Source organism: Cupressus sempervirens, chromosome 6 (assembly GCF_028749045.1).
Source record: "Cupressus sempervirens isolate cs-2001-9-10 chromosome 6, ASM2874904v1, whole genome shotgun sequence".
Taxonomy (NCBI): Eukaryota; Viridiplantae; Streptophyta; class Pinopsida; order Cupressales; family Cupressaceae; genus Cupressus; species Cupressus sempervirens.
This window is the reverse complement of record NC_143123.1, coordinates 691820836-691833879: the sequence shown is the minus strand read 5'-3', so window position 1 is coordinate 691833879 and position 13044 is coordinate 691820836.

The following is a 13044-nucleotide window of genomic DNA, read 5'->3' as shown; positions in this document are numbered from 1 at the left end:
ATCATGAGGTTAATGCCATAGAAGGGAATCTCACTAGACAAAGGAAGATGGAAAACAAAGGCAAAATATCAATCCCCCATGGCACTTTATCTCAGTGTGTTTGCAAGAATACATACAAATGATGTCTAAATAGACTAGAAGAGACATAAGATTGATACAATAGATAGTATAAGTCATGACAAATCATTTGAAGCAAGGACATTGATCCCCAGACCTGAAACAACCAAGATATTCACTAGAATGAAAAAATGCAATAGACTAAATAGAATGTGCCTGGAGTAAAATATAGAAAAACAACTAGCATAACTAGAAAGAGTTTGGAAAGACCTTTCCAACGATATAAAGATTTCCCAAATTAGAGATCAAATGCTCAAGATATGTCTCTTGGAGTGCAAAATTGTACTCCTAAATTTGATAGTAGAAAAAACTAACAAAAAAGCATCACAATTGAAAATCACCTGTACCACTGTACGAGCTTGGAACCAGCTTTCTGACAATACCTCATTTTCAAAAAGCGGGCCTGATATATGAGAAAAATGTAAAGGTAGGTCCAAACAGAGCTTGAAGAGGTGACATGATATACTGATGCAGTGCTAACATGGTGTTGATGGGTAAAAGCATAAACCTGTGTCACCTTTTATAAAGGAAAAGTGATATTAGAATTTAGACTTTCAACTTTAATAACATAAAAGTGGCATTTGTGTTTAGAATTTGAAGATGATGTAAACTAATGAAATGTATAAATTGGATGAAGTTTATATTTGTAATTTAAAAAAAAAAATTGAGTGAAAATTTTATTTATTTTTGAATTTTTAAATTCTACTTTTTAATTTTTTTTAAATGTTGAAAATATAGAGTTTTTTTCCCGTCAAACAAATATATGCAAATGTTCATATTTTGGTCTGATTTTGGAATATGTTAGAGTTGACATGTATACCTAGTGCACCAAAAAATAAAAATAAAAATTCGGCTAATATTTTTCAGGTTATAACTAGTCAAAGTCAAAGTTATCAAAAATTGACAATTTTTTTCTCCCGTCAAACATTTTCCATCAAATCTATATACTTTAAAAAAAAATTACATATTCTTGAAGAAGACTCTCTCCTCGAGTGCAACATTAAAAAATATTAATTTTTGAACATGATTTACTATTTTTTTTCTATTTTTGAATAGACATCTTCCTGAATCTTAAAATACCTACTTGTAATATTTTCAAATTATAAGATATTATCCATTATCATAATAATAAAAAAATTATATGACCATAATCGTGACTCTGAGACCTACAAAAGTATATTTTTAGTTTTAAAAAAAACTTCAATTTAGTAGGTCAATTTGACCTTCAAAGTGAGATGTTTACAGAAGTTCTTATTTTTGCTTGTGTGGCTGCCACCTATGATGTCGCATAGGGAGCTACAACCGAAACCGTTTCAGCCGTAACCCTTTCGACCGAACCCATTCCAGCCAAAACCCCTGTCGGCTAATTAAACCACATGCAATTAATGTGGTTGTTTCATATAAAATAAATTTTATTTTTTCTTTAAAAAAAATAAATATACAAAACAACGAAAATTGGAAGAACATTTTCGGAAGACAACTAATTTTGAAGCCATTTCCAACAACTATTTTGTGGATTTAATTAGAATTGCAAAGGATCAAATATTCTGAAGGTATTTTTTCCTGTCTACTTATTTTTATTTTTATGTATTCTATATTGAAGCATTAGCTGGTATTTAGTGAAATCTAAATTATTATTTTTGTTTCTATAGATTAAAGTATTCAATGGGCAGTAAAAGGAAAAGATCAGGGAAATATGATAGAATAAGAGATGACAAAATGAAAGGTCATACAAAACCTAACCAAAACCAACCTACTGAAATTCCTAAACAAGATGAGATTCATGAAGAAAATGAAAGTAATGAAGAGGAAGAAATTGGCAATTCTACTAATAGAGAGAAATTAGAAGGCATAACAAATTTGATGGATTTGGATGAGGAACTACTTTTTAACCAAATTCCATCTAAAGATATGATAAATGATAACACTATTAGAAAGCATTGTTAGAACATGTGGGATGAATATTTCAAGGATAAAAGTATATTTGAATAAGCACAATTATTTGTTAAGTATTTAGGAGAAAAGATATGAGACCTGTTTTGGAGTTATTGGGTGTTGATATCAGGAAAAGCCATGTGCATAATATTAATAAAACAATGGTTGAAAACTTGTAAAATGCTTATAACAAAATTGACAACACAACTCAAGGAAGTGATTTGAGTAATGCACGTAAGCATTGATGACTACTATATCTAGTAGAAAATTGACATGTAGAAAATAGGTACGTGCAATTTTTGATGTACTACATATATCTAGAAGAACTGTCCAGAGATACATCAAGAGGAGAAATATGCTAAATGATAACATTGTGAATAACTAGGTGAATATTTGTAGAGTTCCTCAAAAAGACAGAATTTTTTAAGATGTAAAAAGACAAGTTGTTGAATTTTGGACCACGCATTCTTGTGTTTCTTCCAATAGATGTGATACTATACAAATTAAAGATCAAGAGATAGGGGCCAAAATTGAACATCCAAAACATTTCATAGATATAACTCAAAGTGAATTATTTCAAAAATTCAAACAAGAATTTTCAAATGTCAAAATATGTCAGAGAATGTTTGAGAGTTTGCATCCTTCCTTTGTATGCATAAATAAGATGCATGAAATTTGTTGTTGTTGAAATCATGTTGAATTTGGTCTACACTTGCAATCATATAAAAAAGTTATGGCAGTACTTGATCCTAATTTGGTCATCCCTAGTAGTACAACACAATTTGTGAAATCCATATTATGTGGTAAATTAGAAGATTCAGATGAATTCAAAGTGCAATGCATCAAAAATCCATGTGAAGATTGTGGAGATTTATGCAAATTTTTTGAAATGCAAATTGAGAATATTAATGAATCCACAACCGTTTCATGGATGAGATATGAATATGAGACATACCAAAATAAGACAGGAGATGAATCCAAAAAAATTGTATTGAAGGAGAGTGAATAGCGTTATGATGAGTTTATGACCAAGTTCCATCTATTGATATATCCACATATCCAACATTGTCATGGTGCACGATGGCAAGCTAAACAATTTTGTGATTCCAAAAATTGTTTTCCACCTGGTTGTATACTTTCAATTGTAGATTTTTCTGAGAATTATACATTTGCACCTCAAATAGAGCTTCAAGGGCAATATTATCATTCTGAACAAGTTGCAATATTTGTGCAAGTGACCTATAGACATGCACAATTTGAGGTGGATCAGATAGAAAGGTTGGATGAAAATGAACACATCATCATCAAAGAGGTTCATTTTTATATTAGTGATGATAGAGTTCATGATAGGAGTTATGTGGCTCATTGTTTTGCAATGTTCTCTGAAGATCTTAGAAATCGTGGAATAAATGTTTCAGAGCACTGGATTTGTTCTAATGGATGTGCAGGTTAGTATACATGAACTTACACATTTATTTAACTTTATTGTAACTTATATTTATTTGGACATGCCTATTTCGATTTGATACATGTACACAGATAATTGTAGATACTTATCATGTTTCATGTTCACAAGACAATTCAAATATGCAAAAACATTTAATTAGTTAGCAATGCAACATGCTAGAGCCAATGTTAGGTTTTTATGGAATTTCTTTGAAAGTGAACACAGAAAAGGGGAGCATGATGGAGCAACAACATGTATAAAACATGTGCTTCAACAACATGAACTTGCAGGTAAATATATGCATTTTTAATGTGCATGTTTAATACTAGAGTAGCATATATTTTAAATTTTATATATATGCATATTGTATGTACATACAAGGAATAGGATAGAGAGTGCAAATCAAATTGTTGAATGGTGCAAAGTTCATTTTGCTACTCAAGATATTGAATACAATAAGCTTTACTTTTAGAAAGTGAAAGGTGAACTAAGTTATATTTATTTTTAATGTATTTTTCAAATCAAGTTGAATTTTTTTATTAAATATTTATTTTGAAATATGACAGTTATTTTTTGTATTTGTAATAGATATAGATCGATCTAATCCTTACAATTGTCAAACAATTCATGGTCTTAGAAGTTTACATCAAGTGATGACTATAGGAAACCATAAACCTCTAGTAATTAAAGTAGGAGAGAAAACATGTTTTTGTGATGATTGCATTAAGGACAATCCAGTGAGTGTATGTGAAAATATTGTGAATGGATATGTTTCACATTGGGATTTGAAGGAGATAATTAGAAAACCTCCTTTTGAAGATGTTGACATTGATATTGACATTCATGATCCTGTATATTCAACTGATTATGAGTGCATTTCTGATTTAGTTATGGCAGGTTTGTGTGCATATATACATATATATAAATTAATATACATGTATATTAATTTTAAAATTAATTTATATTTATCTATATTTTTATATACATGCAGGAGATATTTTTGCAGTTCAAGCCTTACTAGATAATGCAAAAAATGTGGATTATTATCTTTTAAGATGCACAAAAGCAAAACACAAGTTGCTAGAAGGAACTATAGATGTTGATCAGTAGTCATATCCAATTGGATCCGTTGTTATTGAAGGAACATATTTTCAACAAACAAGGGTAACTAATAGTGGTATTGAATTTATTGAATACAAGCCTGGAGGAAAGGTTTTACATTGCAGTAATCATGATATAGCAACCAAATTACAATTTGAAGCAATACAAAGAAGAGGACGTCGTGGAAATCAAAAGTGGAAACTGTTTATTGAAGAGCACGAAAAACTTCTAGATATAATAAAAACTAGAGAGGATCCTAACAATACATTGTTTGTGGAGCTCTAGTTTACCTATGTACTTATTATGGAGCTCTAGTTCAGCTATGTTTATGTAGCTCTTATACTTTCACATTTAATGTTAACAGGATATTTATTTTATAAATTTGTATACATTGGATCATTTATCTTGGATATGTGAAATTAGACATGTTTTTTTATTTTTATTTAAATTCGACATGGATATCTCATTTAAGACCACCTCTTAGGACCTCCCCTTAAGACAACCTTTTAGGACCTCCTCTTAAGACCACCTATTAGGACATCCCCTTAGTACCACCTTTTACCTAACCTCTCCTTAAGACAACCCCTTTAGTATTTGTATGTATTTACATACATTGTTTATGTTTTCTTACATATGATTGTTAATATTGTTATGTATTTATGTACATATAATCTTTATATGTTCTTATATGACACATTCTTTATGTAACTTGTATATAATCTTTATGTTCTTATGTGTTAACTTTTATTAATTAAATGTTGTAAAATGCATTCTTTAGGTCATACTCTTTATATGTTCTTACATGTATATGTTATATTCTATGTTACATATTACATGTTATATTTTATTAATTAAATGTTGTTAAATATAGTTAGATTAAATATAGTTATTTTTAAATATAGTTAATTATACTTAGATTAAGGCATTAAAAACAATAACATATACATAAACATGAATATTGAAAATATATACATGTCTACACTTAACATGTACATATTTACATACATCTATGTAATAAAATATACATTCTTTATGTTTGTATAAAATCTAAGTTATGTTCTTATATGTATTAACTTTTATTAATTAAATGTTGTAACATGCATTCTTTAGTTCATACAATTCTTTATATGTTCTTATGTACATGTATATGTTATATTCTTACTTGTGCATTAATCTAGCATTCTTATAATATATTTAATTTAGGATCTCCCCTTAAGACATGCCATTAAATATAGTTATTTATACGTAGATTAAGGCATTAAAAACTGTTACATATACATAAACATGAATATTGAAAACATATACATGTCCACATTTAACATGAACATATTTACGTGCATCTATGAAATAAAATATACATTCTTTATGTTTGTATAAAATCTAAGTTATGTTCTTTTATGTATTAACTTTTATTAATTAAATGTTGTAACATCCATTCTTTAGGTCATAGTCTTTACATGTTCTTATGTACATGTATATGTTATATTCTTACCTATGCATTAATCTAGACATTCTTATAACATATTAAGTTTAGGATCTCCCCTTAAGACATGTCATTAAATATAATTAATTATATACTTAGATAGGCATCAAAAACAATAACATATACATAAATATGACTATTGAAAACATACATGTCTACATTTAACATGAACATATTTACATACATCTATGAAATAAAATATAAATTAATCTACATTCTTATGTATAATTTAGGATCTCCCCTTAAGACATGTCATTAAATATAGTTAATTACACTTAGATTAAAAAATTAAGATGAATAACATATACATGTAAAATTGAATATTGAAATCATGAATATAAGGTATTAGGATGGATAACATATACAGAAACATAAATAACACATACATAAACATAAAAGATTAAGACATTGAAAGATCAATAACATACATGTGTACATTAAAAGATCAATAACATACATGTACATATATCTAGAGAATAATGTACTCGTATCAAATGTATAAAAATATCATGTATCAAATGTCTAGAAATAACATATATAAAACATCAAAGTCTGCATATAAACATGTATATGGAAATAACATATAAAACATCAAAGTGTCCATATAAACATGTATCTGGAAATAACATATAAAACATCAAAGTGTCCATATAAACATGTATCTGAAAATAACATATAAAACATCAAAGTGTCCATATAAACATGTAAATCCAAAATACTATATCAAATGTCTCCAAAATAACATGTGTACATAAAATAAAAGGCCATGATCTAATCAGCTACATCCCCCTCCTGATCTTGAATGTCCCCAAAAGGGTCTATCAGCTACGTCTGAACCCTGTGTTAAATGATAGTGGACCAAATTATGTAGAGAAATTATATCAAGATACATGCATATAAATCAAATATATATTTAAATTGTAACATACTTGAGACTCAGGACGTGTAGGATATGTCGGTGTTTGCAAATCAACAAAACGTAACATACTATCACTCAGACCCTATAACACATACACAAACACACACACACACACACATATAAATTTAAACATATAGACATATTATTTACCATAATTAAAATAAATTTAAACATATAGAGATATTTACCATAGCATCATGTAATGCTTTGCTGATCTAATTGATATCTAAATCATGCAATGAAAAAACACTATCAGCATCCAAGTCGATAGTGCGGCCCTGATCTGAAAGCATGGAGGTAAATAGACCAGGCTATCTAGCTATGAAATCCTGAGTAGGGGGGGTGTTGTAGGGTCCTAAGTTGCTGGGGATGGTGTTGTAGCCTAGGCTTGTGTAGCAGTAGGAGCAATAGAAGGTGCAAGAATGTCCTCCTGCCTTTGTGAACCCTCTGATCCTGCTCTATGTGAAAAAATATGATTAATCTGAGAGCTGATGTCATGAAGTGGAATCCCTGTGACTATAGATAATGCTCGATATGAATCCAAAAGATCAGATGCTAAACATGATCCCAAACGCCGCAATGCATCCACCTCTAAGAATGCAGAAACCTCTAGTGGAGAAGGTATGTCTGCTACTCCATATCCATCATCAACAAGTGCGCTAGATGATGTAGTTGTGGGAACAGTACCTCGAGCCCGTAACATATATCTACCACACCAATAAGAAGAAATCTCATGCAATAGTGTGGTGATGGTGGCAATGCTTGAATAAATTTGTGTCTTGGTTGTGTCATCAGGAACACTCTGGTCTACAACAACCATTTGTGGACCTTGCGGTATAACCAAAAGGTTTGGACCCACCATTGCCCATTTGTTAACGGGCACAAAAGTGTCTGCGGGTCTAAATTTGTCTGAAAATCTCCCCAAACCTTGCCCAACATGCACTGGATAATCTGTGTAGTCAACATCATAGTGTAAATGAAATTTTGCAAATAATTGTTTGCAGAAATACAGAGGGAAACCATCCTTCTGTGACCATCTATGATGAGTGGCCAACCAACGAGGGTACATGAATGGTGCGATGAGCTCATCAGTACACTTTGTCGCAGAGTAACCTCTAACTCTAGCTCTATCTCTATAAAATGGAAACATGGTCTTCACCATGGCAGTGTAAACCTCAGAGTCAACCTGTCTATACTTCACAATGCTAGTGATGCTATGAGATAGAGAAGAATAAAATGTCTCAAAGCTAATATCATCAAAAGGGTTGTATGATTCAATGGTGTGAATAATATGAAACAACTCCTCTCGCATCACTATGATCTTCCCCCTATTAGGGAGGGTGGTAGAAGAGGAAAGCAAGGTGTCCAAAACCTCTATATCACGGGATAATCTTGCAAGTGTATCTCTAAATAATTGCTCTCTATCCTTAGTGGAGGATGTTTAAATTTGCATGCTGTGCCAGAATCAGCACTCTGACCCCCTTTGTGGACACTAGCATCCCCTGAGGATGTAGGACCACGATCCCTAGAACCAGATGCCATAATGTATATATGTATATAATGTATGAGGATATGAGTGTGAAGCTACAAGACTGATAAATATCTAGAGATCTGCACATGCACACAAGCACGCGTGCACACACACACACACAAACATATAAGTGTATAAATTAAAATAATTAAAAGTTAAATTTAATTTGAAACACACATACATATAAGTACACAACATTAAATGTATGGTGTTATTCAATCATGTAATGTATGTATTTTAAAACAAATTATCTTAGAGACCATATCTAATGTATTTTAACATGCTCATGCAAATGTGAAAATAAATATTCATACATGTATATGTATATGCGATTAAAAAAAAATCTTGATTAAATTATAACTAAATGTACACATGTATATGCAATAAAAAAATAAAATTCTTGACTAAATTAGATTTTGATTTAACTGTAGGGTTAAATAATTTTTGTAAATTTCATATAAATGTAAAAGTGTTTCTAAGTTTCATATAAACATACATTTTACCTAATGTTTTTCTACATTTTTACCTAATATTTTTTTGCATTTTTTCACTAATGTTTTTAAACATTTTTACCTAATATTTTTCTACATTTTTTAACTAATTTTTTTTACATTTTTACCTAATGTTTTTCTACATTTTTAACTAATGTTTTTTTCATTTTTAACTTTTTTTTTTCTACATTTTTACTAAGGTTTTTCTACATTTTTTAACTAATTTTTTTTACATTTTTACCTAATGTTTTTCTACATTTTTAACTAATGTTTTTCTACATTTTTACCTAATGTTTGACTACAATCTTGCTTATATTTTAAATAATTTACTAAAAAATCTAAAAGATAATTTAAATATATTAAAAAATTAACTAATCTAAATATTTCACTCATAAAATACATAAAAAACAATTAATTTAAGTACCATTAACATTTACTAATAAAAAAAAACATTAATTTTTTTTTTTTAAATGGAAAAAAACCCACTAACCTATTACGGCCAAAACACCTAGACCGCTCTCCGAGAAGTTGGGAACTGTGACAGTCAAAATGATAGTCGCAAAGGGTTTTTCGACACTTTTATAAAATTTAGTGTCTCGACCAAAACGCTTTCGGCTAGAACCTTTCTAGCCGAAACAGTACATGCCACGTCGGTGTGGCAAAATGCTACATATGTATGGCTAAAAAGGTTACAGTTGAAACATTTACAGTCGAAACTGTTTCGATCGAAACCCCTATTGATATCACCAAAGGTGACACAGGTTTGTGCTTCCACCTTGATGTCAGCAAGTAACAAGCCCAAATTTGATGGTCAAACAATCATCGAGGCAAAAAAAAAAGCCTAAAAAGTGATCCCTACCAAAAAAAATCCAATAAGTCGGGAAAAATTAGTTTGTCAACAAATAAAGAGCTGATGCTGGAATAATCCGGTGGCCAAGTCAAAGCATGTGTTTTTCTTTTAAAAACACCAAACCCACCAATAAAAATGGAAAAACACCAAAAATCATCCCAAATATCCATAAGTTGCCCATTTCCAACAAACCAAGAGCATTGGAAATGTTTGTAAATAGTCATGAGGCCATGAGGTGTATCACTAGCTGACTGGGACTAAAGGTACATAAACAATGAGTCAAAAAGTAGGCTCTAAGAAAGTAACGGATATCCCAAATAATATGCAATAGTAAAAGTCCATTGATATGGAAAATCACCACATAAATAAATGCGTGTCCCAGAAGAAATGCACGCCTCCTAGTCACAAAGTGCAACCTCTCAATAGATAGGCTTGTAGGTGGATTAAGGGAGCCAGTATGACATAGTTGGTAGTTATTGAGGCTGAGATGGATAAAAAATGTGAGAACAAACTTGCATAATTTGAAAATTCCCCTCCAATATTCCTTCATGTGATGGTCGGTTAATATAGTGACCTGCAGGTGATGGCAGGGCTCGTTGGATGACTGATATGTGGCCAACCTTGAACTTAACCAAAACCGCTAGAGATAGATGGAAACCAATTCCATGCACATACCTGAGGGAAGGATGAATAGAGTGGAACCTAATCACCATTAGAGGGGCTACTTCAAACTCCAAGATGGACATGGTTAGGTGCATAGGCTTTGAAAAAGTTGAGTCCAATCACATGTTGGATCAGAGACAAATGATAGGGACCAAAATAAAAAAAAGAAGTAGAGACTCTCATGAGGGGTAGCATACAGAAAGGGACCATGTGTCACTCCAACTATGCTAGCCAAGGCAAGATCCACAACTTCAAAAAAACTCCCACTTACTTGGCAGTTTTGGATGAGTAGGTATCCAAAGAAAATCTCGCCCTCCATTCACAAGAAGACCCTAGAAAAATAGGTGTATAGGGGGCGATGAAATAATCAATGTCCACAAACCGGTGCATGCCAACAAATTTGATGTAAACACAAATTGCACACTACTCCCCATAAAATCTCCCACATTGTCGTAGTTGATGGAAAAATGCAAAAGTGAAAGCAAACAAAATTTCCTTGAATGTCATCCAAAGGTTGGCTGAAACTCTTGTCTATGCATGAGAACACTAAATCCAAGTTGATATCGCCAATGGAGAGTATGTGCAAGGGAGATTATGCCTCTTCCATCATTAAAAATTAGAGATCCAAACAAAAAAATTGGCCAAGCAATCACACCAATTGCTGACATAAGGAAACAAATCACCATCCACATCCCAATGATGTGCCCCAAAATTTTCTACAATGACCAAGGTGGGAGCAATACCCGTGTGGGAGGGAATGAAGTGAGGTTTCCAAGTACCAACTCCCCCAAACTGCAACACTCCACCCAAACAACCTTGGTCAAAGAAGGGACTAATTTTTTTCAAAAAATGTGTTGATGTGGTAGGTAAAACAACATAGGGCCAATGAGAGGAAGGACAAGCAAGATAGAGCCTGCCCCTCAAAGAAAATAACCACTTCATTTTTAATGCATGCACTTGGCAATAAAAATCACATGTGCTTCATAAAAAATGTAGGCTTCACTTTGCATGTAAAAACAACAAAAAAACCACAATTTTATTTTTGGAAAATAAAATAAAATATCGTTGCCTCAATTTACGTTCCCAGGTTAACACGGCTTGGGTGCAAATTGCTTTTGCCTAAGATTTCAACAACATCCAAACAAGATGTATTTTGTATGGAAATGGGGGCTTTCAAGCACTCTGAGCTCAACCGTGATGTCCGTTTGGGCTCAAAGTGCCCCAAAAAATAGGTCCTCCCCAAATCCAATGCAAAATCCTCTAAAAACCACATATTTGAAAACTGATGTCAAATCTCTCAAGAACATAATAGGGGCATGGAGATCAAGAGCTTTGATACAATGTTGAAGTTGATGAAAGAACAACCCACAGCTCCCAAGAATCACCTGCATGCAAATACCTATCATAGAAAGAGAGAAGCAAAAGCTATGGAGGTTGGAATTCTCGTATCCATATACGAGACATTCTTGATGAGAAAAAAGAGATTGGTATTATCAAAAGTGATTTGGTTAATAATTGCAAAGAGACATCGTCCTTATAAAGGAGATCGAAACCCTAAAAAGGTCTAACCTAGGTTGCATCATAATAATTAATAAAAAAATTAATTATTAGATGCCTAAATTTTAGCTTAAGCAAACTAGAGTTAATTATAAAATATCTAATTACTCTAACATAAATGATGTGACACTAATGAAATTAAGATAAATATAAATAGCTAGTAGCTTACATCTAAATGGATCATGTTAAATAAAGGTATTTATGAGGATTGCGAGCTTACAGGTTTAATCTTATTAGTAGTAAATCCCAAAGGTTTTACCCTAATAATCATAAATAAAATGAACAATCAACCAAAATATAGCTCAAAATGTTATGTTTATGTTGGCTATAAAACAAAACAATGAACAACTTCTTTATTCACTAGTGTTGCTTCCATACAATTCATAAATGATGTTACTGAAGAGGAAATCAACTCAACATACCTATCAGAAAAGGGATAAAATACATTATTTTTATTATTATTGTATCTGGATCCTTGTTGTTATTGAGGCTTACTATATGGTCCATGTTGGACTTAATTTTTTTTAGTTGTTCCACTAGGTGTAGCATGTGGGGTAGAATTTAAGATCTCTTTTAGTCTATTATTCACAAATATAATGGACAATTGAGACAAATGTGACTATAAAGAGTACATGTACTTGAAGGTGATCTGGCTTGTGGTTGAGATGACCAATTTTTTTTCATCTACACCATGACATGATCAAAATTGTCTTCTACTATCAGTGTTTCTTTCATATAATTATTAAATTATGTTAATTATAATGAAGTTAACTTAACTATGAAGCATATTTTATTCACACATACATTATGTAAGTTTGCAAGGTTGTTGAGTTTTACAATGTCATCATAGTTGGAGCTGAATATTCTATTTATCCACAAGAGCGCATCACATGGAAGAACTACATAAGAAACAACTTAGTAATGATATTCAAATATAGAAACCAAAGAAT